General features: G+C 41.5%; 1 protein-coding gene across 3 annotated transcripts in view; it reads right to left on the bottom strand.

The window, feature by feature from the left end:
* znf385c (zinc finger protein 385C) overlaps nt 1-20,383 on the bottom strand; it is a 688,258-nt gene extending 667,875 nt beyond the window's left edge. For 2 of the 3 annotated variants that reach the window (XM_085966483.1, XM_085966484.1), the window contains exons 1-2: nt 20,308-20,383; nt 20,115-20,175 (exon numbers count right to left, since the gene is read on the bottom strand). The gene's annotated coding sequence lies outside the window, so the exon portion shown is untranslated. Of the gene's footprint in view, nt 1-20,114; nt 20,259-20,307 lie in introns of those variants that run through there. The other variant, XM_085966485.1, reaches the window with a different exon arrangement.
* Between the last annotated feature and the right edge of the window lie 7,195 nt (nt 20,384-27,578).

Here is a 27,578-nt window from a genome sequence, read left to right as displayed (position 1 = left end):
TCCCTGGACTCAGGAAAGGTCCCGGCAGATTGGAAAACTGCGAATGTAACACCCTTATTTAAGAAGAGAAGTAGACAAAAAGCTGGAAACTATAGACCAGTTAGCCTAACATCTGGGGTTGGCAAAATGTTGGAGTCCATTATTAAGGATACAGTAACAGAGCATTTGGATAAACATAATTTAATAGGACAGAGTCAGCATGGTTTTACGAAGGGGAAGTCATGTTTGACAAATTTGCTAGAATTCTTTGAGGATGTAACATACAGGGTGGATAAAGAGGAACCAGTGGATGTAGTGTATTTGGACTTCCAAAAGGCATTTGACAAGGTTCCACACAAAAGATTACTGATCAAGATAAAAAATCACGGGATTGGGGGTAATATACTGGCATGGGTGGAAGATTGGCTATCTAACAGAAAACAAAGAGTTGGGATAAATGGTTCATTCTCGGGCTGGCAATCAGTAACTAGTGGTGTTCCGCAGGGGTCAGTGCTGGGACCCCAACTCTTTTCAATCTATATTAACGATTTGGAGGAAGGGACCGAGTGCAACATATCCAAGTTTGCCGACGATACAAAGATGGGAGGGAAAGCAGTGAGTGAGGAGGACATAAAAAACCTGCAAAAGGACATAGACAGGCTAAGTGAGTGGGCAGAGATTTGGCAGATGCAATATAATGTTGGAAAGTGTGAGGTTATGCACTTTGGCAGGAAAAAATCAAAGAGCAAGTTATTATCTAAATGGAGAGAAACTGCAAAGTGCTACAGTACAAAGGGATCTGGGGGTCCTGGTGCATGAAACACAAAAAGTTAGTATGCAGGTGCAGCAGGTGATCAGGAAGGCCAATGGAATCTTGGCTTTTATTGCAAGGGGGATGGAGTATAAAAACAGGGAAGTCTTGCTGCAGTTATACAGGGTATTGGTGAGGCCACACCTGGAATACTGCATGCAGTTTTGGTTTCCATATTTAAGAAAAGATATACTTGCTCTCGAGGCGGTTCAGAGAAGGTTTACTCGGTTGATTCCAGAGATGAGGGGGTTGACGTATGAGGAAAGGTTGAGTATGTAGTGTATGTAACCTGTACCACCTTAAGAGGATACCTTAAGGTGATGGACTACTTTTTGATGGCTCCTGTACATTGTAGTACCGGTGGTTACCACACCGGTATATAAAGCCTGTGGAGCAAAGTGTATTCCAGTTCAGCCCTGACCCTCAATTACTAAAGACCTATTTAATTATTTCTGTAGTCTGTGTCCAGTTATTCAGCATAACTACATTTGGAAACACAGACTCAACAGAGTAGGTTGGGACTCTACTCATTGGAGTTCAGAAGAATGAGAGGCGATCTTATCGAAACATATATGATTGTGAGGGGGCTTGATCGGGTGGATGTGGTGAGGATGTTTCCACTGATGGGTGTGACTAGAACTAGGGGGCATAATCTTAGAATAAGGGGCTGCCCTTTCAAAACTGAGATGAGGAGAAACTTCTTCACTCAGAGGGTAGTAAATCTATGGAATTTGCTACCCCAGAGAGCTGTGGAAGCTGCAACATTAAATAAATTTAAAATGGAGATAGACATTTTCCTAGCAGATAAGGGAATTAGGGGTTACGGGGAGAGGGCAGGGAAGTGGATGTGAGTCTAGATTCAGATCAGCCATGATCCTATTGAATGGTGGAGCAGGCCCGAGGGGCCGTGTGGCCTACTCCTGCTCCTATTTCTTATGCTCTTATATTCTTAAGGAATGAAATTACAGACCTAATTTAGGGAAACAATTATTCCTCAAACAGGGGACATCTTTCATGTCCACCATGCCTTTATGGGGGTGGGTAGTGTGTACATTACTTATAGTGAGGCAAGCAATCTTTGAAGAATGAAACCATGCTTCTCAAGAGATTACATTTGAAAAACTCCTGCCAAATTTGTGTCTAAAAATGTATTCATCGTGCTTCAGCATCATTCTGCCCTTGCTACAGGTTCTCACATGCACAGGGCAGTTGACAGTCCCAGTACTGGACAGATAGGGCTCGATTTTCATTGTGCCGTGGAGTTGGGATTGGAGGCGTGCGGGGGGTTAAAATCCCGAAATCGGGGGTCCCGCCGCTAACCCGCCTCCATGCCAGTTTCAAAGGAGGCGGGTACCCGCCCCGCACTGGGACCCGCCTCCCTGAGGCGGGAAGGGATTAGTGTCAATTAACTGCCTGTTAAGAGGTAGCTAACAGGCAGTTTTTAGCCTAATCCCTATTTTTAAACTTGAAGTGTGGGATTCCCGACGGCTCCAAACCACGCCAAGTTGGAGGAGGTGGGCTGTCGGGTTGAAGGGCTTGGAGGGGTCGAGATGTCGGTGTTCAGGTGAGTGATGTGTGCATGAGTGCAAAGGTAAGTGTGTTTGGTGTGTCTAAAGTGATTAAAGTGTAAATGACCTTTTTTTACCTTTTCAGCCTTCCTTCCTTTAGGTTCGGGGAGTCCCTCATCTCACCGGCACAGAAAGCAGAATGGCTGCGAACTGTCAAAACTAACAGCCTGCAGCTTTCTGTGCAGGAGAGATTTCTAACTGAGTCTGTGGAGAAGGACTCATGTTAGAAGTAAGACTGTCAGTGTTTGACAGCTTCAAACAGCTGTGAAACACTGATATTTCATCTGTCAAAACATCTTGACAGATGAAATGTCAGTCTGTGATGTCACCTGTTGCCGGGTGGCCCTTAATTGGCCTGCTGAGCCCGCTGGGCGGGCTCAACAAGGTCAATCAAGTTAAAATCGCGTGGATTGACTGCATTTTGATGGAGGCGGGACTACAACCCTGAAAGTTGTAGTCCTGCCTCCAACCCAACTCCTGAATGAAAATCCAGCCCATAGTCTGTTGACCTTATGTAGATTATAAACAAAAACCTAATAAGCAAACACTCAATATGCAGCTGAGATTTTCAGAACTTCACATACTCTGTCTTGGAAACAATTATTAGCTATAGTCCGACTGAATAAAGATATTTCTACTTTTTCTAAACTGGAGTGGACTGAACTCTCCAGTAAAAAGCCTCATAGAGGCATTAGATGGATGAAGGAGCAAACTGTTTCGCATTGAATCTGGGTCAGATCTCAAGTGGTAAAACTGCTGTTCTTTCCTTCAGCTCAAAGGCAGCATCAAAAGTTGACTCACTGATGAAGAGCATAATAGAGACTGAACCGATCAGCGCTCACATTTGGCACAGATCATTTAAATTCAGTTATACCTGGATTTGTTCTCATCTCTGTACATCACCAAAGCCACATAATCAAGATTTACTCGAGTAATAACACATTTGATCTGTTACTGCTGTTTTGGCTTCGGCATGAATACATAGCGAATGATAGCTAAACAGTAAAATTGAAGCAGACTGGAGTCCAATTTGAACAGGCCGAAAGATCCAGGCCAAAAAGGACTCCAGTGCTATGATGTGACTTCACCACACTCTAGACTTCCTGGGTACCATAGCCATTTAAACTATGCAAACAGAAAACATTTACTTTATGGAACAAAGTTATAAATGATAACTATATAGTCTGTGGAAAGTTTAGGTTTAGGCTGCTGTCTGAGTTGAACAGGATGCAATATCCTTCCTTCCAACTGTTTCAGAATTCTACACTTCACAAAAGCCCCATTTCCTCCACCCCAATAAATGAACATGTGATTATTGCTCCTCTACACATTTCATATACAGGCGATAACTTGAATTATACAATTGTTTGTGTCACCAGGAACAACTATGTAAAACATTTGCACTGTAAAAATTATTGCGACAACATGGTTAGAGTGTCAGCCTTGTCTCAGTAGTAGCACTTTCACCTCTAAGTCAGAAGGTCATGGATTCAATAATGTACAGGAACCCTACCACTTGGTAAAACTGCACAGCACTCTCAAACTGCTACCAACTATCCACAAGGAAAGAGAGAAGATGCTTGCTTGAGAAACACAGTATTCAATAACTTCCTTTATACAGCCAGGTACTGAGGATTGAATAATGTGGGTGATGTCAGCAGTGACACTTTGGAATGACCCGCAGACACATAAGTTAGGACTGTTGTGACTTTCACAGCCACTGCAGTGCTGTGTCTGTGGATGAGTGTGGCTGCAGGACACTTTGCAGAATGTGGCACAACTCCGTCACAGCGTCTCTTGTGAATCGCAACCTGTGCAAGCACTGCTCCTTTGACAGATGATAGTATATGTATCTTGGTCTGTAAGTACGGGCGCAAGAATAGCACCAAATGGCTGCAGAGTGCCTCTTATAGAGCCTCGCCTGCCTTGCATTCTTTCTTTGGTCCTCCCTCCAAAAACAAGCACAGGGGATTCCCATGATGAAACCCACTGCAGTTCTATTAATGAAATTGCGACAAAAAAATGGCTCTGGCCCAACAGTTGCCTCAAGGATACCGGAACACCTTAATGATAAAAAAACAAAACACAATAATAAAGGTTAATAAATTAGGTGTAAATTCTCCTCGCAGCCTTCAGGCAGGACTCTTTAAAAGCACTTCCGTCAATACTCAGACCCTAGTAACCCTAGATACCCATTTGATATGAGCAGATTAATGAAAATAACCCAGCAAGAATGACAGGAAATTGCATGAAGGACATTAATACATTGTAGAGGCCTCACTTCCATATGAAATGATCAAACTTGTGGGTACTAATGATGCCAGAATAAAATACTGGCAGAAATATGCACGGAACTACAAGTGGGTTGAGAAGTGGTGCCAACAAATATTACAAATATTACACAGTAATATTTGTTAATGTCTCTTTTTTTTCCAGGGATTATTGAAGTAAAATTCAGGGACCTAAATACAATTGTATAGTACTCATAATCGCACAAGAGCACACCTGAAATTAAACATAATTATGAAATAGGAATAACGGTGAGGCTATCAGCGGTCTGGAATCTGGAAGTTGCTGTCCGATTTGCCCTGCTCCTCCACAAGCTTTGCGACACCGGTACCTCGCCGATAAATACATGAAGGGCATGAGGTTGCGGTACTTCCCCACTAGTTACCCACTAAACACGCCAGAAAAAGTTACGGCTGGTGCATTCAGGTGTATATGAATTTTTAACGGCGTGATAAGTCTTAATTACTGCTAAATTAAGCCTCTCTGGCAATGTTCCCTCTAAATTGTCTTTTTGTGCATAGTCTGTTTATTTCCGTGCGTGGTCCCTTTAAATTTCTGCGCAGCAGGCTTGGTATTTCAAATGGAAAAGCTTGTGTGCGGCCTGCGCGGTACCTTGCAAATTACTGTGCGGCCGCGCACGTGTGCAGCTTAGAGGGAACAATGCTCTCTGGCACTGAAAATTTTACATGTGTGGAGTCTTATTCCTTCAGAATTTAATTATTGTTGGAAATTAAACATTTTTTAAAAATTTCTTCTTTCTGTCCCTTTTATTTCTCGCTCTCTTAATCCCATCTTTCTTTTCCTCTCTTTATTTTGCTTTTTGTACATGATTTTACATACAATTAAATATTCTAATTTATACTTCCTGGTTTAGACGCATGTCTCAGTGAGGATTCTTCAATCTGATTGGTTGAAGAGGCACGCTGTTGCTTGTCCTGTTACAACATGCCACAGATCCCCTGTAGAGGGCGCCGCACTGAAAAGACTCTCTAAATACCGTAAGTTGCCGCTCAGAAGACCGCAAAAGTCTGTGGGTGGCTGTAGGCGTAATGAACGGCGAGTGCCGTTCCTTCGCCGTTGACCGCGAAATCCGGGCCATTACATGAGGCAAGTAAAAATTATTTTACCTGTATGCTGTTTCTCTTCAAAACTGACAAAATAATTTATTTTCTTTCATCCCTCCCAAACAAGTGAATGATTCATTAGAAGTATTTTATTTTTATCACAAGCATGCAAGAAAAAGTTTAATACCCTACTTTTAAGAATAATTAAGCCATTCTGTTAAGACTTTCTCTCAAGCTACAGCTGAGATTCATAAATTAACAGAACAAGCAGTTGTTCTATGGATCCCACAAACAATTTTGCTAGCTTTACTAAATATTCTGATTCCAAGAATTCAAATGAAAAAAAAACCACATAGAAATCAGACTTACCATTTGAATTCTGTTTCCAAATGCAGCTTGCACTTTTAAAATTATGGTTGCCACTGAAAAATCGATGTCAGCCCCACCAGCCAATAAACTCAATGAAAGAGCTGTCCTATCGCTCAAAATGGCCGTCTGCACAAATCACAAATGAAAGTAAAATTCTGATAATCCTGCCAAAATGCCCACAGCTCGAAACCTCTGCTACAAAGTAAATCCTTCACTGATACACCACTGCTATTTGAACTCATCTGTCAATCGCTCAATCTGCACTTTTCAAAACTGCCACACAACCAAGACAAATCAATAAAGCGTTCCTAAAGTGTTGATGCTGCATAAAAGTCCCAAAATGCCTTCATCATTGCTTCCCTCTATTTTCTTCTTTATCGTTAATAGAAAATAGGGGCATTCTATGTGCCCAAAGGGAAGCCACACTCACAGGGTTTGAGATATGGCTACAATATTATAGCCCAAGTTATAGCTTGAGAGCAGGGATTACTGGTGCAGTGATGAGGTTTGTCAGTGCTGGAGAATGGTGCACTTTTGCACCTTTGGCGTGTTAGCATCAAGTAGTCACTGGCAGTTTATAGGATAGGCCAAAGTACAATAGGATTCTCTTTTCTCTTTCGCCTAATTTCCAAGTGGGAAACAGCATCCTACTATATCAGTGCAATGTTTTTCTTTTCTCCTATCAGCCATCTTTGTGGATTCCCTGAGTAAGAATGACATTTTAGTACTGAATTGTGAATACTTTTGCACTCTGGACTCACTGGAGTTCTCAAACTCATTTCAGTTAAGATTATTACATTTGGCAGAGAGATGAGGCTTTGAGCTGAATTTCAATCACAAGTCCCAGAGTTGGAAGAACAACACACTAAATCACTGCAGAACCAAAGATAACATATGTCTTCAGCCATTCTTAATAATAACTATATTGACTTTATATCATAGAAATGTCAAAAGTTATCCATAGGTCATCAAAATATTATGCCAATATCTACTAAGTCTACTGATGAATAACTTGTACATAAGAACATAAGAAATAGGAGCAGGAGTAGGCCAATCGGCCCCTTGAGCCTGCTCCGCCATTCAATAAGATCATGGCTGATCTGATCCTAACCGCCAATCCACTATCACAGAACCATCTCCTGAATCTAACAGAATTAGACACACGAAATAGGAGCAGGATCAGGCTACACGGCCCCTGGGCCCGCTCCGCTACCCACAGGGCCATGACCGATCCGAACCTAGACTCATGTCCAAATTCCTGCCCGCTCCCCGTAACCCTTAATTCCCTTTACTTATAGGAAACTGTCTATTTCTGTTTTAAATTTATGTAATGATGTAGCTTCTACAGCTTTTTGGGGCAGCATATTCCATGGACCTACCACCCTCTGAGTGAAGTAGTTCCTCCTCATCTCAGTTTTGAAAGAGCAGCCCCTTATTCTAAGACTATGCGCCCTAGTTCTAGTTTCACCCATCATCGGGAACATCCTCCCCGCATCCACCCGATCCAACCCCTTCACAATCTTATATGTTTCAATAAGATCGCCTCTCATCCTTCTGAACTCCAATGAGTAGAGTCCCAATCTACTCAACCTCTCCTCTTATGTCCATCCCCTCATCCCCGGGATTAACCGAGTGAACCTTCTTTGTACTGACTCGAGAGCAAGTATGTCCTTTCTTAAGTATGGACACCAAAACTGTACGCAGTATTCCAGGTGTGGTCTCACTAATACCTTGTACAACTGAAGCAATACCTCCCTATTTTTATATTCTATCCCCCTAGCAATGAAAGCCAACATTCCATTGGCCTTCTTAATCACTTGCTGCACCTGCATACTAACCTTTTGAGTTTCGTGCACCAGGACCCCCAGATCCCTTTGTACTTCAGTACTTTCCAGTTTCTTGCCATTAAGATAATAACTTGCTCTACGATTTTTCCTGCCAAAGTGCATAACCTCACACTTTCCAGTATTGTATTCCATCTGCCAAATCTCTGCCCACCTACTTAGCCTGTCTATGTCCTTTTGCTGGTTTTTTATGTCCTCCTCACTCACTACTTTCCCTCCCATCTTAGTATCATCTGCAAACTTTGATATGTTACACTCGGTCCCCTCCTCCAAATCGTTAATATAGATTGTAAAGAGTTGGGGACCCAGCACTGACCCCTGCGGAACACCACTAGTTACTGATTGCCAGTCTGAGAATGAACCATTTATCCCAACTCTCTGCCTTCTGTTAGATAGCCAATCCTCTATCCATGCCAAAATATTACCCCCAATCCCGTGATTTTTTATCTTAAGCAATAATCTTTTGTGTGGCACCTTGTCAAATGTCTTTTGGAAGTCTAAATACGCTACGTCCACTGGTTCCCCTTTATCCACCCTATATGTTACTTCCTCAAAGAACTCCAGCAAATTTGTCAAACATGACTTCCCCTTCATAAAACCATGCTGACTTTGTCCTATTAAATTATGATTGTCCAAATGTCCTGTTACTGTCTCCTTAATAATGGTCTCCAAAATTTTACCTACCACAGATGTTAGGCTAACCGGTCTATAGTTTCCAGCCTTCTGTCTACTGCCCTTTTTAAATAAGGGTGTTACATTAGCAATTTTCCAGTCTGCCGGGACCTTTGCCGAGTCCAGGGAGTTTTGGAAAATTATTACCAATGCATCCAAGATCCCTACCGCCACTTCCCTCAAGACCCTAGGATGTAAGCCATCAGGTCCAGGTGATTTATCCGCCTTGAGTCCCATTATTTTACCGAGTACCACTTCCTTAGTGATTTTGATCGTGTTTAGCTCCTCCCCCCCTTTAGCCTCCTGTTTGTCCAGTGTTGGGATATTCTTAGTGTCTTCTACTGTAAAGCCTGATATAAAATATTCATTCAGTGTTTTTGCCATCTCCATATTTCCCACCATTAATTTCCCGGTCTCATCCTCTAAGGGACCAACATTTACTTTAGCCACCCTTTTTCTTTTTATATAACTATAAAAACTCTTACTATCTGTTTTTATATTTTTTGCTAATTTACTTTCATAATCTATCTTCCCTTTCTTAATCAATCTTTTTGTTATTTTTTGCTGTCTTTTAAAGTTTTCCCAATCCTCTATCCTCCCACTAGATTTGGCTACCTTATATGCCCTTGTTTTTAGTCGAATACTATCCTTAATTTCTTTACTTAGCCACGGATGGCTGTCTTTTCTTTTACACCCTTTTCTTCTCAGTGGAATATATATTTTTTGGAAGTTGTAAAATAACTCCTTAAATGTACACCACTGATCATGTATCGTCTTACCCTTTAATCTATTTTCCCAATCCACTCTACTCAATTCCGCTCTCATACCTTCATAGTCTCCTTTATTCAAGCTTAGCATGCTTGTTTGAGATCCAACCTTCTCACCCTCTAATTGAATATGGAATTCAACCATGTTAAGGTCACTCATTCCAAGGGGATCCTTTACTAGGACATTTTTAATTAATCCTGTCTCGTTACACAGGACCAGATCTAAGGTTGCTTGCCCCCTGGTCGGTTCAGTTACATACTGCTCAAGAAACCCATCCCTAATACGCTCAATGAACTCATCCTCAAGGCAGCCCTGCCCAATTTGATTTGTCCAATTAATATGATAGTTAAAATCCCCCATAATTATAGATGTTCCCTTATTACAAGCCTCAACTATTTCCTGATTGATACTCCGTCCAACAGAGTTGCAACTGTTCGGAGGCCTATAGACTACGCCCACTAGTGTTTTTTAGCTCTGTCCCATTATGACAGTACTGTATTTTCGATCCTTACTTGTAGTGTAAGGTAGAAACAATGTGAACCCACAGAAAGGAGGAGGAAGTAAACTGTGCGAAACACTATTCTTTAGAGACAGGCAAAGAGCCCCTGGTTGAGACAGTTGCTACAGTTCAATCTAAACCAATCTAATTTAATCCAATCCAAGGCACATTAGAAATCACTTAAAAATACAGTCAAATTCAACAGTACAAATGAAACATGTCTGACCTTTTGTGTGCGAGAGGGAGAAAGAGAAAGAGACCAAGTGAGAGAGAATGAGCGTTCATCAGTGTGTGTATTTCGTACAGAATAAATGTATGTCCTTTCTCAGAATCTTTATCACAGTTGGCATTAGGTTTGCATACTTTTATTAACAACATTTAATCACTGTTTTAAATATTGAGAATTAGCATGTAAAATCACTTTTGAGCAAAGCTCACTTTTGGCTGACCCCCATGAAAACAACAAGATTCAGATTATCTTGGAAATTCTGGCCTGGATTTATGCTCATTCCTTCTTTTCATCGCGAGGGCTACAAATGTGTGTTTTTTTTTTCTTGTGGCCTTAAGCTGAACTTCTTTTGCAGGATGTATTAACTATCCATTTAAAGCATTGTTGTCTAATATATTAGCCACATGTGGCTAATTGAGAATCCAGATGTGGCTAATTGCATGTCTGATTAGCAAATAAAAAAATGAGTAATAGGCACCATCGTTGGGCATGTGATCTAAATACTTATATTCGCATATCATGTGTACTTTAACCATTATGTGCGTTTCTTGGTAAAATGCTACGATGAAAAGCAGTGTGTGTGAGCGTTTTTTGATCATTGTGAGTGCTTTACATCCTTGGTTACCAAACAGCGATTGATGTTTGTTAATATACATATGTGAAATACATTTACCCCTATATCTGTTATCATGTGAGTGAGTGTATGTATGGCATTTTCTACTAAAAGTGTATTATGTGGCTAAAATGGTGTCAATTTCTATTGGACAACACTTTTGCTATTTTCTCCTTAAACTATAATCATATTTTGATTAAATATGGAGCAGAACAGTTCCTCAACCTCTTTCTGACTTCATGTTGCTGATGTATCAAAGACATTGCTCTTTCTGAGGAAAAAAACACATTAAACTTTAATGCGTTTTCATAATACATTCATGCAGTCAGCTGTTTTGTACCAACTTCACTAATGTCTTAACTCCTGCTTATTTTGGCTCCAATAAATATAACTATAAATATAGGGCTGTTTTTCGAGTGGCGAGAAGCAGTCCCGTTAAGGACCACTGCTTATTTTTAAATTTTAAAAAAGGACCACTGCTTAGGCCGCTCAACACCAAGACACATGGGCGGAACGTGTGCAGCACCACCCATATGTCGCTTGAAATTGCAATCGAGGTCCTAGCTATGTCATAGGACTTTGATTTGCATAGTAAAGAGGCCCACCGCCTTATACAGGTGGGTGCTCCAGCAGCCCATGGGAAGACCCCTTAAATGACAGTGGAAGGTTGTCAGTGTTAACTGAATTGCAAGTCTACAAAACCACATTTTATGGTTGTTACCACCTTATTAACTCTAATTTTGGCAAGTTAAAATTGGTCCCATTGCCTGAGCACATGGGGCGGAATAGTCACTTGAATGAGGCACTAGCATGAGTCACTGCCTGTGGGAGAAAAAGGGAGAGGGGGAAAATATAGTTTTGCTTCCCTACTTTAGGTGCCATACGAGCCATACACTATTACCCAATCAAAAGGGTGAACGGGTGGCATGCTCCCATTTGTTTGCCAATAATGCTCTTTACGGACTTGCACAAAAATATTCCAGCTAACTTGTTCTCAAATGTTATTTCTTCTTTTGGGGAAACATCCTTTACTCTGCTGTCTGTCTTCCCCTAAGAGACTTGCTGACATGGAGAGAATCATGATTGTTTTGAATTACATTATATAATCACATTACATAGAAATTACAACACAGAAACAGGCCATTTGGTCCAACCAGTCCATGTTGGCGTTTATCCTCCACACAAGGTGTAGTCCTAACCCCAAGTCCCCGCCCTGTTTCTCTATCCAATTACTCCCTCCTCCTTCAGCCACCACCTATCTAACCTGTTCATAAATGCTGGCATGGTCTCTGCTTCAATCATAGTGTATTCCAAAGCTTCACAACCCTCAGTGTAAAAAGAATTCTCCTCCTCTCTGTCCTAAGTGTTTTTTATTCAATCTGTGCATTAAACCCATGTCACCTTGTAGCTTTGATCAACCTCCGGTATAGTAGGATTGAAAAGCAAACCGTCTACATGTTTCCCACCATCTAACAAAACAAAAATGTTAGCAGTTACTAAATTAGTCTGACTTTCACAGCATCCCCACCCCAAATCAAAATAATTGGTACAATCCACCATCCAACCATACAGCCTAAATTACACAGCACCTCGTCACTCCAACTGATACAACACATGACTCAAAAAGTCTAGCTTTACTGAATAGCAGTCCGCACCTAAAAAAACTGACACAGAGATCCCCACCGTAGCCTGATTCATGTAGAGTCCCTCTCCCACAAACTCCGATTAGCTTGAATGACACCGCACTTAACTCCACTCGTTCAATTGAAATGTATGCCTTTCTTTTAATGTATTTTAATGCAATGTGACAACAGCGGAATAATGACATTTATGTCTTGAAGGCACATGAAAAATTTAAGTCATGTGCCATGGTATTTGCAACACAATTTAAACTAATCCAAGAAAAAGGCATTCACACAGACACATACACGTTGTTAGTTTTTATGAATATAAATGTAGAAAAATCCAAGCCCCCGTTAAAACAATGATCAGCTGTAAAAGGATTATAAACCACTTCATTTGACTAAGGACTGAAATTAGATTTATTGCAGGATGTTTGACAACATTATATCTGTTATCTACAGGGTGTTAATTAAATCCCTATTTAAAATCATAACAACAGCTGTTTGTGGGTCCCATATGAAAAGAAATCTAAAGTCTGATGTAAATGACTATTTTTATGGTCAGAGGTAAGAGCTAAACAGTGCTGCAAAATTAAATAGCATTTCGCAGCCAGTTAGATACAAACGTGATCCATCTAAACTGTTCAACCATAGGATTCTGAAGCATCTTAGTCACTCAGCATTTACTCCCATCATATAGAATTCCTGATCCTAGTAGGGCAATTCGATGCATAAACATGATATGAGGATCAAATATTTCATAGTTCTCTAGGCTCTGATTGCAAAGCACACCAATCACTGTACATCTAACACACAGTTAATCATTCTTATACTAACAACCTGCAAGAAGAAAATGTTTGTAAAATTAATAGATTCAGCTATCGCAGGAGCATATAAATGAATTACAGTACATATGCTACCCAAAAAAATGATAATTTCATAAGTAGTCTCTACAAATCTTGATCCAAACATAACATTTGTTCCTTAGCAAACTAGTTCTGTATTCACCAATGTTTATACCATATATATGGGTTTACCAGCAGTGTTTTGCAGGTCTCAGATATCACTGGCTAGAACTATAATTTTAACAGTTTCAGTATATGTGCCAACCCCACCCACTGCCTTATATTTATTCAGTTGCCTTCTGACCACTCCATGTGTCTCTTTTCAATGCTTCTCTGTCTATCTCATGCGCTGTCCCTCACCACAGTGTTTCTTTCTCCTGGCTCTTTCCTCTGCAATGCTTTCCATTGCAGTTTTTCCTCCTACAGGCTCCCTGATGTGAACTGCGAGACACATGGTAGCCTCAGGGAAACTAACCAAAGAACGAGAGAACCATGGGAGTTTACAACACAGAAGAGGGTAACCGACCCATCGTGTTTGTGCCAGGTTTTTGCTTGAGCAATACAAAAACTAATCGGTCCCGCTCTCTCCTTATAGCCCTATTTCTCCATCTGCCTTCGAATATTAATCCACTGTTCCCTTAAAAGATGCAATCTTGAGGTTTTTGCCTCAAACCACTCCGTGTGGCAAAACCTATAAAGAACCACAACATCACTGGCATCAAAATGACAACCATTCCCCATCTGTGCTGCACAGAGGAATCTAAATAAAATCAGCATTAAATAAACTTAATACGTTTTACAAAACACAAACATCGGGGCAGAGAAAGTATCTTTTCCATGTTATGCTTAATCATTTCCTTCATCCTGCAGCTTACATTGATTTTAGGAAGTCCCTGAATGCCCTTGTACACAAGTTCCTGATGCACTCTAATTCACATAGTTAGTACTAAAGGTCTCATAAATAGCATTAGTATATGTACAGGGATTCATAAAATTTGACATAGTTGAAGGCCCAGCAATTATAATAATTTAAGGACACACATCGGGGGTGTTCAGTACATTTGGTTCAGTACTGATTCTACAGGTGGATGTCAGCGAATAATGTCTAAATAGTGGAATCACAGGTGTTTTATGATGCTGGGCCCAGCTCTTGGATTGGAGCCAATGGATCTTTGGTATATTTTCTGTTCATACAATGAGTACAAACAGAAATCTTGTACAGCACCTTGTGGATCCTCAGAATGACCCAAAATACCTCTCAGCCAATTAATTAACCTAGAACTTTAGTCACAGTTGTAGGTAAACACAGCAGCAATTTGCACACAGCAAGATCTCAAAAAACAACAAATGAGGTAAAGCACCATGTAATATGTGTTGCCTAATGAATAAATATTGGTCAGGGCACAAGAAGCATGCCCTGCTCGTCTTCAAATATTGCTATGGGATCTTGCAGATCCATTTGAACAAACAGACCGTGTCTCAGTTTCATCTTTCTTCTGAAAGACAGTGACTGGGAATCTCTTCTTCAGGGTATAGTTATAGACAGGCAAAATTTCCACCCACCCTGCCAAATCTGCCCCAATCTTGACCCATTTCCCTGGGTCAAGGCTCATCAGAAATGCACAGCAGGCTCCCAGCAGGATTCCTGCCAGCAAGAGGGAACATGCTAGTGTGAGGAACAGAATGTTGACAGGAATCCCGCTGCAGTATCAGAAGACCCAGTGAGGGACCTTAAAAGGACCAAGTGCCCAAAGATGATGTCTACTAAAGACCTTGGGTGAGACTGAGACTTTCAGCAGATGTGTTATGGGGCCGGTCTACAAGGCCCTCTCTCTCCATGGGGGCACTGCAGGACTGTTATTGCCACCTACCAGCCCCAGGAATCGGTAGTACAGGTGGACGGGAGGGAAATCTGCCAGGTCCCATCCCAACCACAGGAGACAGGCGGTGACGGAAAGGCTAGCATTGGTCTCGGCTGGGGCGGGGGAGGAAAATACAGGATGGATCAAGAGGCGGCGGTAACCTGCATTAGATCTCCGCCACGATCCCACCCAATTTCAGGTGGGATCGCTGAGGAGAATGCTGGCTAGTACTTCTACCAGAACGCACTGAAGCGTCAGTTGAGAGTCTGTGCAAACGCCCTGGAGTGTAGCTGAAATGACAACTTTTTGATTCAAAGGCAAGAGTGCGAGCACTGAGGCAAACAATGAATGTTACAGCTTAGAGAAGGTCAGAAAACAGGAATACAGTGAGAATCACCACAGATTAAAGCAACGTGGCAGATGGTGATGTAATGATGTCATAGAAAATGTGGTGTCATCTGACAGCAGTGGTAAATGATTGGTTCTGTCATTGTTGTCGTGGTTTTGAGTATGCGGTCATTCGATTTACCTTCTTTAGGTCTGTTTATTGGTGGCATTTTGTTCACTAAGGGAACATTTTCTGAGGTGCACAGTTGAACGAGGGACAAGTGTTCTATTTTAAATATTCATGTCCGATCGGGTCCATATAAGGAACAAAAATATTTCTGCACAAACCATTGCTGATGTGTTACTTCATAGGCAGAACGATGCAGCCTTATACTATTTACTATGTAAATTATACTATTCTGTGCTTAAATTAATATCTACAAATCAAAAAATCCATCGGTTGCTTTCTATTTCCACATGCACCAGATGGTGCCCATCAGTGTGCCAAGAGATGAGTGAATAAAGCTATTACCAAATCGTCTTTACTTCGGACTGATAGCATAGACAAATTGTATACCACCATATTGTCACAGTGCCCAGTGCTTCATGCATTTTACTTTTATTCGCCTATACATGTAAAACCTCCAGGATTGCACCCCTGTGCTGGGCAGATACTATAGTCTTGATCATATTTTACTGATATTATATAATGATACTTGCATTTATATAGCACCGTGTACATTGAAACATCTCAAAGTGCAACATACAATAAATTACAGGAGGACATTAATAAACTTGCAGAATGGGCATATCATTGACAAATGAAGCTCAACAGATAAATGTGAGGTATTACATTTTGGTAGGAAGAATAGGGAGGTCACTTATTACTTGGAGGGTGCGAGTCTAGGTGGGGTAGAGGAACAAAGGGATCTCGGAATACAAATACACAAATCACTAAAAGTTGCGACACAGGTTAGCAAGGCCATAAAAAAGCAAACCAAGCACTAGAGCTTATTTCTAGAGGTATAGAATTGAAAAGTAGGGAAGTTATGCTAAACCTGTATCAAACCTTGGTTAGACCACACTTCGCGTACTGCATACAGTTCTGGTCGCCATATTATGAAAAGGATATAGAGGCACTGGAGAGGGTGCAGAGAAGATCTACAAGAATGATACCAGAAATGCGAGGGTATATATATCAGCAAAGGATGAACAGGCTGGGTCTCTTTTCTCTTGAAAAAAGAAGGCTGAGGGGTGACCTAATAGAGGTCTTTAAAATTATGAAAGGTTTTGATAGAGTGGATACAGAGAGAATGTTTCCACTTGTGGGGAAGAGCATAACTCGGGGCCATCAATATAAGATAGTCACCAAGAAATTCAATAGGGAATTCAGAAGAAACTTCTTTACCCAAAGAGTGGTGAGAATGTGGAACTCACTACCACAGGGAGTGGTTGAAGCGAATAGTATAGATACATTTAAGGGGAGACTAGAAAAGCATATGAGGGAGAAGGGAATAGAGGGTTATGCTGATAGAGTTAGATGAGGAAAGACGGGAGGAGGCTCGAGTGGAGCATAAATGCTGGCATGGACTGGGTGGGCCGAATGGCCTGTTTCTGTGCCGTATATCCTGTGTAATCCTATGTAATTACTTTTGGATATGCAGCGACTGATTGTATGTAGGCAAACAAAGCAGCCATCTGTGCCAACAAGTCCTACGAACATCCGCGAGGTGAATGACCAGCCTGTTTTTAGGTGGTTTGGTTTGAGGGGGAAATGTTGGCCAGAACACCTGGAGAACTCCTTGCTCTTTCTTGGATACTATACAAAGTGCTATGGAATTTTGAACAGCCAGCTGAACAGTTGGAGCAGGCAGATAAACTTCCATTCAACAGCTCATCCAAAAAATGAATTTCTGTGTTGATCTTGTGTTCAAAATAATACACTGCAGAACAATAAGAGATATTCTAAATTTTCAAATGCTACAGCACAGACCTGATGTGTTTTGTCTCGTCTCAGAAGTGTTGGTGAGCATCATGATGTTTAAACGGTTGCCATTAAGTGGTAAGCAGAAGTTAGTAAAATTGTTGCGCATCATGCAAAGCATCTGCTTAAGAAGGTATGCCAGAAAAAACTGCATAAGCAAGACTAAAGAACAGCTAATGAAAACAGCTGCTAATTCAGAAAGGTGACATAGAATGATTATACTGTAAATTATACAATTATTATTTTTGACCAAATGATACAAATGTAGCCTACAAAATCTTTCATATATTTTGAATTCTAACATAGGTCTGCAAACAAATTTTGGAATATGTTATCTTGAGAGAACCAAACCTTCCTTCCATTGCCTCATCTTCTGACCTCTTAAGCATGACATCATTTTGTTTATATTCTAAAACCGAAAATCTACTGCTGGCAAAATTAACAGACGCTTAACTTATTCGTTTAACATTCCTCTGTCTGCTACTGAAAATAAATGGGTTAACGCCTGCATTAAGATAGCAAGAAAAACCCTGTGTTTTAAGTAAGTTAAGAATTTGTTTGTTAATGTCGCCAACAGTAATTTCTAGACTTAAATCTTTTTAGTATAGTGCAAGCATGATGGAGCAGGGGGTGGTTGAAGATTCTTTTGAGAGCATCTACAATAGGTTCAACTGCATATGTATTGTTCTGACATTATTAAATGACTGTTGTAATATTATTAGAAGTTAAGTTTTAATTTTAGTTTAGCTGACCTACTAGTACCTGGTGAGTACTGAAATTCCACAAACAGATCTTTCAATTTTTATCATCCTACTGGTTGGGATAGTGGGAAATGTCCTTATTCTAGGTGTGCTGGAGAGTTGTGCCACTACATATCAATTGATTGTCATAATTAACACCCCAGCATACTTTAATCAGCTCTCTGACCTACTATTCTGACATAAAAGACACTCGAATGTTCATTAAATTTGTCTGATTGATGGGTTTAGATTGTGACAGTAAACCTCAAAGGGAGTGAATTTTTTTCTTATTGAAAACAGGACATACTTACTTTTCCCCATAACTAACAATCCACGAACCAATTCGCATTCTCAGAAATCACTTGTTTCAAAACCATATATCCTCCTGATATTTGAGAGTGGGTTGTTAAGTACAAAGAAGTAGTAAGTGAGCCAGTAAAAGAACAAACAGTCGATGATAGAATACTCCTATTTCTTGAGATTCACTGTGTTGGGTGAGTGTGTCTCCGCTGTATTCTCAAGTGTTAAATGTTAGGAATATGACTGGGAAATGGAGAAGGGATCATCTCTGATATGGAAGTTGACTTTGGTTATCTTCAGAAACAGGAACTAGTGAAAACTCAAAATTAGTGGAGGGACACCAAGCTGAAAAAACTACACAACTTAAATATTTTGGAGCAAAAGACCTCAAACTATTCATTCCTGTTGCCCAGATTGTGTAAATACCCCCTCCCCACAAGAGTCTTTAGGTCCATTGGCACCATACACCATTTCAAGAGAAATAGGAATCTGTGCCCAAAGGTTCTGCCAATGCTGGTCTTGCCTGGCCAATGGGAAGTTTGCGTGAGATACATGTTGACCTCCCTCCTCCCAATTCCTCTCCCTGCCTCTGCTCAGCAACTCTTCCCGATGACCTGAGTCAGATTGGAATGTACAGGGCAAAGAATCCTGAGGGAGATCCCTGAACAAATGTTTGCTTTTTCCCCCCTCTGACTATGAAGACTTCAAAATACCTACCCAATGATAAAAACAATAAATAAAAAACTGAAAAGGAAATATATACAGTTTCTTTTAGGGAAACAAGTTCTATTATATAAATACACTTCGTGCATTGTGATAAATGACACATCCACTGAAAACATTAAAAAGTACTTAGAGAGTTAAAATGGGAGTTTAAATCAGCGTGACTGTTTCAGCTTCGGGTATAAAAAGTCAACAGCTCAAAGTTAGAATATCACAGAAGATGTAGATCAGTTATTTTCACAATGATAAAAATATAATTAAAAATTATCTTCAAAATAAATATCTATATCCATCTAACTAATACCTCCTCTTTCTAATGATTACAACTGATCCCAACAGAAACTCGCATAGACAAATAGGCAAAGGGTGAAAACAAACTAGCAAAGCACCGACGTCCTTTTCATTTCAGAGCAAGATGACAAGGATGCTTTAATTCCGAGAAAGATGCCCCTTGTGCAATAGCTGCGATGTATTTCACAAAACTGGCTCACCCACAAAAAAAAGGCAAGAGCAGCAAGTGTCTAACGTTTTTGGTTCGCTATTTGAAATGCCGATGACATCGCTGACTCTTCCCTGAGGCTTTCATGATTTGAACCAATTTAACGAACTATTAAAATGAAATGCTTTTTCCCTGCAGTGAAACTTTTGCATACAAAAAAACCCTAGACATACAAGCAGGATATTTATATCGCCTCCGCTAGAATGAACCTACACACACGTTCATTCAGAATACAGTCCAAGCTTTCAAAAAAATTGCCTACTTTGTACATCAAGCGAAATGTATTTAAAAATACGACGAGGTTGGCAGTAGCAGCACAAGTTTACCTCACTCAGATGATGAGGGTTTACTCATTCTGCAATCAAATGTTTGACAGATACTATTAACGTTTGTAAACGTTTTCAGTGGAACTCCGTGCATTATTTTTTTTAATTAAAAAGCAACAACAAAAAAACTTCGGCTAAAACGGGATGGGAAAGCATCATTTCCACACGCTCTGTCCCATACCTGAATCTCTCTGGACCTCTCAGCTTTGCTCTCTTCAGAGAGGATTCACACTCAATATTATCTGGCAGGCATTTCATTAAAAAGAAAAAAAAAACAGTTTCAGAAATATGTGATCATTTCCCTAATCTAAAATATTTTATTATGGGTTATATAGGGGGTGGGGGGGGGGGGGGTGGAATAAAAGTCATCCTACCTCCTGTGTTTATCCCGAGCTCTATCTCCTTCGCTGTCTCTAACATTCTTTCAATCCACAACTGAGCAGCGGCAGCAGGAGGCGCGCCGCCGACAGCAGCTCCGGGCGCGCGTGCGCGTGCGTGCGCACCAGAGGGAGGGAGGCGGCGGCGGCGCGCGCTCCGCCCAGGACCATGCGAGGGCGCGCGCACCGCACTGCACGCGTGCGCGCCCCCCGCCGCCGCACACCCACCTCCGGCGCGCGCGATTCCTGGGCTGGGGCGCGTGCGCGCGTGGCACCTGTAACCACCAGAGTGACAGACAGCTCACTAACAACTCGGAGCATCATCATCTCTCTCTCTCTACCCCACCCGTTTGCAGATATATAGAAGTCAATTGAACAACAAACCAAAAAAAAAATCCAGTGCATGAATGTGCAGCCCGACCATTATCAAAATGAAAGCGGCGTGTGTGTATATATATATATCTGTTGTCTGGACCGTGCACACCCCAACAACTGCTCCCAACAAATAACAAAACACACTGCGGCCGACAGAACCAGCCTGCACCAATACACCAGCTGTGCCAGTCTTGTCAGTGTTATCACCAGCAAAATTATTATTTTTTTGCATGCCAAATTTAACGTGGTATCCCCACGGCGCTCTGTTTCCCATCTCTGTTATTTTTTTTTTAAACAGGCTTTCTGTGCCAACTTATAAGATAATACTGGAGGATTCAGATATTTGAGCTTAAGTCTTTGGCTCTTCAGCCCTAAATGTACTGCTACAATGATGGGCATTTTTCACTCTAATTATGGAACGCCTGGTGTAACAGGAGAGCAAGCTGCTGGGGTAGAAATCATGGTCAGTCAATACCCTCGGCTATTTTCCTCTCTGCGTTTGGGCAGGTGAGAAAAAACACATAAATAACTGGGAGGATAGTTCTCCTTCAACACTGGAGAACTTGAGACGGATCTTAAGTAACAGATCCTAATGTTGTCATATCCTGGTAATATTGCTACAATCGTGGAATCTCTTGAAAATTCTAACATATCACATATAGGGTCCTTTCTTTTACTTATTGAACACAACTCAACAATTAATGACTTTCCCAAAGTTATCATGCAGTATACTTTAAATGCACTATTAATTAAATAAACGGTTATAATTCTCTTATCAAAAAATTATTGAATTAAAAAAATATTCTCTACCATATAATAAAAAGGAAATTAAATTTCCATAACATCTTTAATATCATCAATACATTCCTAAGTGCTTCACTTAACTTTTGAAGTATAGCCAGCATTGCTTTGTTGGTTAAGGTGGCAGCCAGTTTCCCCACAGCAAGGACACCTCAAAGCCTCCTTGAAAAAGTGCAACATCCCCACCGACACCTGGGAATCCCTGGCCCAACACCACACAAAGTGGAGGAGAAGCATCCGGGAAGGCGCCGAATGCCTCGAGTCTCTTCGCCAGGAGCAAGCGGAAGCCAAGCGCAAACAGCAGAAGGAGCGCACGTCAACTCAAGCACCCCACCCACCCGCCCCTTCAACCATCGCCTGCCCCACCTGTGACAGAGACTGTAGGCCCCGCATTGGACTCATCAAATGAGAACTCATTTTTAGTGTGGAAGCAAGTCATCCTCGGTTCCAAGGGACTGCCTAAGAAGAAAAGAGAAGAAGAGCAGGGCAATGAGATGAATGACCAGTTAATCTGCTTGTAGTGCTACTGGTTCGGGATGAAAGTTAGCCAGAACGCCCTGCTGTTCTTCGAAAAACACCATGGAATGCTTTACGCCCACCTGTACAAGCAGGTGGGGCTTTGGTTTAACATCTCACCTTGAAGACAGCACCTACTACAATGCAGCACTCCATCAATACAGCACTGAAGGATGCTCCAGTCCTGGTGCAGGGCTTAAAATCCACAACCTCTGACTCAGAGGCGAGAGTGCTACTTCTGAGCCAAACTGACTATCTACTGTAAACATTATAGTATTGTAATATTGGTTAAAGAAACAATTACAGCTGTGAGGAAGGATGCTATGTTAGAAGGATCATCAAATGACACCATATCGGTTGAACTGAATAACAAAAAAGGGGCAATCACACTGCTCGGAGTGTACTATAGACCTCCAAATAGTCAGAGGGAGATAGAAGAGCAAATATATAGGCAAATTTCTGAGAAGTGCAAAAACAATACGGCAGTAATAGTTAGGGATTTTGACTACCCTAATATTAACTGGGATAGAATCAGTGTAAAAGGTATAGAGGGCGCAGAATTCTTAAAATGCATTCAAGAGAATTTTTTTAGCCAGCATGTAGCAAGCCCAACAAGAGAGGGGGCAGTAATAAAAACAGAAAATGCTGGAGATACTCAGCAGGTCAGGCAGCATCTGTGAAGAGGGAAACAGAGTTAACGTTTCAGGTCGATGACCTTTCGTCAGAACTGGAAAAAGCAGGAAATGGAACAGATTTTAAAGCAAGTTTAGGGGCTGGGAAATGGGGGAGGGGATGAAAGAACAAAAGGGAAGGTCTGTGATAGGATGGAAGGCAGGAGAAGTAAAGAGACATTAAAAGATATTCAAGGCTAAAGGAGATGGTAATGGGACAGGTTAAGAAACAAAGGATGGCTCTAGATGAAGTGTGAATTGCGCTGGCAGAATGAAAGACAGCTGCCATGTGGGAGAGAAGAAAAAAAGGCACAAACAAAAAGTGTGGATAAAAATATATATATGATAGGGGCCGGGGTTATGATCTGAAATTGTTGAACTCTATGTTGAGTCCAGAGGGCTGTAAAGTGCCTAATCGAAAGATGAGGTGCTGTTCCTCGAGCTTACGCTGAGCTTCCATGGAACAATGCAAGAGGCCGAGGATGGTGAGGTCTGAGTGGGAGTGGTGCGAAGAATTAAAGTGACAAGTGACTGGAAGCTCGGGGTCCCCCTTACGGGCTGAACAGAGGTGTTCCGCAAAGCAATCACCCAATCTGCATTTGGTCTCCCCAATGTAGAGGAGACCACATCGTGAGCAGCGAATACAGTATACTAAATTGCAAGAAGTACAAGTAAATCGCTGTTTCACCTGGAAGCGGTGTTTGGGGCCCTAGACAGTGGGAAGGGGAGTGGTATAAGGGCATGTGTTGCATCTCCTGCACTTGCACGGGAAGGTGCCGGGCGAAGGGGAAGAGGTGCTGGGGGTGATAGAGGAGTGGACTAGGGTGTCACGGAGGGAGCGATCCCTATGGAATGCTGAAAGGGGAGGTGAGGGGAAGATGCGTTTGGTGGTGGGATCACGCTGGAGGTGGCGGAAATGGCGGAGGATGATCCGTTGAATGTGGAGGCTGGTGGGGTGTTTTTTTAGGGGCTGGGAAATGGGGGAGGGGATGAAAGAACAAACTTGCTTTAAAATCTGTTCCATTTCCTGCTTTTTTCCAGTTCTGACGAAAGGTCATCGACCTGAAACGTTAACTCTGTTTCTTCACAGATGCTGCCTGACCTGCTGTGTGTCTCCAGCATTTTCTGTTTTTATTTCAGATTTCCAGCATCTGCCGTGTTTTCTTTTGTAAGAGAGAGGGCAATTCTGGACTTAGTTTTAGGGAATGAAAGTGAGCAGGTGGAAGGGGAATCAGTGGGAGAGCGTATTGGTAGTAGTGATCATAATTCAGTTAGATTTAGCGTAGTTATGGAAAAAGGACAAAGATAGACCAGGAGCAAAAGTTCTTCGGGAAAGGCTAATTTTGCTAAGCTGAGATGCGATTTAGCAAAAGTGGACTGGAAACAGCTACTTTAAGGTAAATCAATGTCAGAGCAGAGGGAGACATTCAAGGAGGAGATAGTGAGGGTTCAGAGCAAATATGTTCCCACAAAGAAAAAGGGTGGGACTCCCAAATCTAGAGCCCCCAGGATGTCAAGGAGCATACAGGGTAGGGTAAGGAAAAAAATGGAAGCTTTTGTCAGATACCGAGAGCTCAATACTGCAGAAAGCCTAGAGGAGTATAGAAAGTGCAGGGGTGAAATTAAAAAGGAAATTAGGAAAGCAAACAGAGGACATGAAAAAATATTGGCAAGTAAAACCAAGGAAAACCCAAAGATGTTTTATAAATACATAAAGAGCAAGAGGATAACTAAGGAAAGAATAGGGCCAATTAGAGTGTAAAAAGGTAACCAGTGTGTGGAGGCAGAAGATGTGGGTATCGTTCTTAATGAATACTTTGCGTCTGTCTTCACACAAGAGGGTGTGATGTAGACATTGCAGTTAATGAGGAAGAGTGTTAGATGAGATAAACAAAGCGAGGGAGGAAATATTAAGGGGCTTAGCATCTTTGAAAGTAGATAATTCACCAGGTCCAGATGAAATGTATCCCAGGCTATTAAGAGAAGCTCTGGCCACCACATTACAGAAAAGATGTGATTGCACTGGAGAGGGTACAGAGGAGATTTACGAGGATGTTGCCAGGACTGGAGAATTTTAACTATGAGGAAAGATTGGATAGGCTGGGGTTGCTTTCTTTGGAACAGAGGAGGCTGAGGAGAGATTTACTTGGTGTGTATAAAATTATGACGGGCCTAGATAGAGTGGATAGGAATGACCTATTTCCCTTAGCAGAGAGGTCAATAACCAAAGGGCACAGATTTAAAGTAATTGGTAGAAGGATTAGAGGGGAGTTGAGGAGAAATGTTTTCACCCAGAGAGTGGTGGGGGTTTGGAACTCACTGCCTGAAAGGGTGGTAGAGGCAGAAACCCTCATTGCATTTAAAAAGTACTTGGATATGCACTTGAAGTGCTGTAACCTGCAAGGTTATGGACCAAGAGCTGGAAAGTGGGATTAGGTTGGAGAGCTCTTTTTAAGCCGGCATAGATATGATGGGCCGGATGGCCTCCTTCTATGCCGTAATCTTCTATGATTCTATGATTATGATTATTGCATTATTTGGTTTCCTGACTGATGTATGTCTGACTGTACAACTGTACAGTGTATTAAACATACGCCCTGATTAGAGTTTTACTTTTTATAAAATTTACATAATATAAACCGAAGATAGAATAATTTGTTAGTGAAAGCACCTAGAGGGGATTTGTATCATTACTTTGTTATGGCTCTCTCTCACACCCATTCTAACTCAATGGTAAGTGTACACTGATGTGTTAGAATAGTAATTTATAGAAAATCATTCACTGTACATATTGTACTATAGACAAGGCCACTGATTTGCAGGTTTCATGAAAAAAATGGGTGGAATCACAGACTGCGGTCTCCAAAATGCTGCAATAAAACTAGAATTTGACTTTTTCTGTTACCATTAACCAATTGGCCTAATTATAAATCGACAGAATTGAAGAATACAATCCCAAAACACTGGTATAAACCTTGAAATCCCATGTAATTAAAAACAGAATGTAACTTATTCAATCACTATAGAACAGTGGCCACGACTATATCAACTAAGTGCCAGGGCTTCCAGAGACCATAGGATTCTCACATGCACAGGAAAACCCGACTCAAAATTTGCCCTGGGCAGGAATATACCCTCCCCACCCACTACCACTGTGGTTCCAGGTCAGCCCTCTTTCAGCAGATACGAGTGTCAGGAGGAACAGGTTGTATATGGTCTGGGAGGTTAATGTTTTCAGTATAAATTAGCTGAATAATTAGTTTATAAAGCAGTCATTCACCTCAAAGTCAGAAGACTGTGGGTTCAAGTCCCACTCCAGAGACTTGAGCACAAAAATCTAGGCTAACACTCCAGTGCAGTGCTGAGGGAGTGCTGTACTGTTGCAGGTGCCGTCTTTTGGATGAGACGTTAAACCAACGTCCTCTCAGGGGGACATAAAAGATCCCACGGCACTATTTTGAAGAAGAGCAGGGGAGTTATCCCCAGTGTCCTGGCCAATATTTATCCCTCAATCAACATCACTAAAACAGATTATCCGGTCATTATCACATTGCTTTTTGTGTGCAAATTGGCTGCCGCATTTCCTACATTACAACAGTGACTACACTTCAATAAGTATTTCATTGGCTGTAAAGCGAATGAAGTACTGGTGGGTGAGGAAGGCGCTATATAAATGCAAGTCTTTTTATCATTGAGCGAGATAGCATCACAATTATAATGCTTCGATATTTAAGATTGCAATTAGCTTCTGAGAGTATGCAACAAAAGAACACAGAGGTGTAAAGATACAGTAGGATATTTTGTAAGAAAACGATCAATGCAAGGAGCCCTGGGTATGTTGCAAAGTAGTAATACGTTAGATTAACTCATAAACTACTAACTGAAAGGTTGAACAGTTTATTGATGTTATCTGAATTCAAACCTGCGCAATTCTAAATAACATCGGCAGGCAGAGGAGGGACATTGTTACATTTTACAAAGCTTCTTTTGCTGACAACAGGCTTCTGCACGCAACCACTTGAACTGAAGTGCTACAGCATTGCATGATCTAACTGGCGAGACCATATGTAATTAGGACTGATAACCATAATCTTCTTCTTAGGCAGTCCCTCGGAACTGAGGATGACTTGCTTCCACACTAAAAATGAGTTCTCAGGTGACTGATAAGTCCAATGCGGGATCTACAGTCTCTGTCACAGGTGGGGCAGACGGTGGTCGAAGGGGCGGGTGGGTGGGGTGCTTGGGTTGACGTGCGCTCCTTCCGCTGTTTGTGCTTGGCTTCCGCTTGCTCCCGGCGAAGAAACTCGAGGTGTTCGGCACCTTCCCAGATGCTTCTCCTCCACTTTGTGCCGTCTTGAGCCAGGGATTCCCAGGTGTTGGTGGGGATGTTACACTTTTTCAAGGAAGCTTTGAGGGTGTCCTTGATGCGTTTCCTCTGCCCACCTGGGGCTCTCTTGCCGTGTCGGAGCTCTGAGTAGAGCGCTTGTTTTGGGAGTCTCGTATCGGGCATGTGGACAACGTGGCCCGTCCATTAACCATAATACCTCACCAATGTAAATAAAACTTAGTGAAATATCTGAGAGTCACAAAATAAATTTAATACTCATCTTGATGCAATATCGTATCAGAAATATGGGGTGAGGATGACAAAAAAGTGCACCACTGTGGGCATAACATAGTAATTATGTTGCATTATGGATGGAGCTTACATATGCATTTCATACATTTGGAGTCTTGAGAATCTTAAGCCACAGTCCTATAGCCAAAGGCAGAATGAGAGAGACCTGACTTATTTTGATCCAACATTGCTCTACCTTTGTTTATAGATGCCACTTTCATCGATCTTAATCATCCTGAGGGAGCTAAAAACTTCGTCAATGAAGGATTAAAGTCTGGGGAAAGGAT

Source organism: Somniosus microcephalus, chromosome 24, assembly GCF_052327205.1.
Source record: "Somniosus microcephalus isolate GS21.2 chromosome 24, FLI_Smic_1.0, whole genome shotgun sequence".
Classification (NCBI taxonomy): Eukaryota; Metazoa; Chordata; class Chondrichthyes; order Squaliformes; family Somniosidae; genus Somniosus; species Somniosus microcephalus.
The sequence above is the reverse complement of the archived record's forward strand: the minus strand, read 5'-3'. Positions and strand labels throughout refer to the sequence as shown.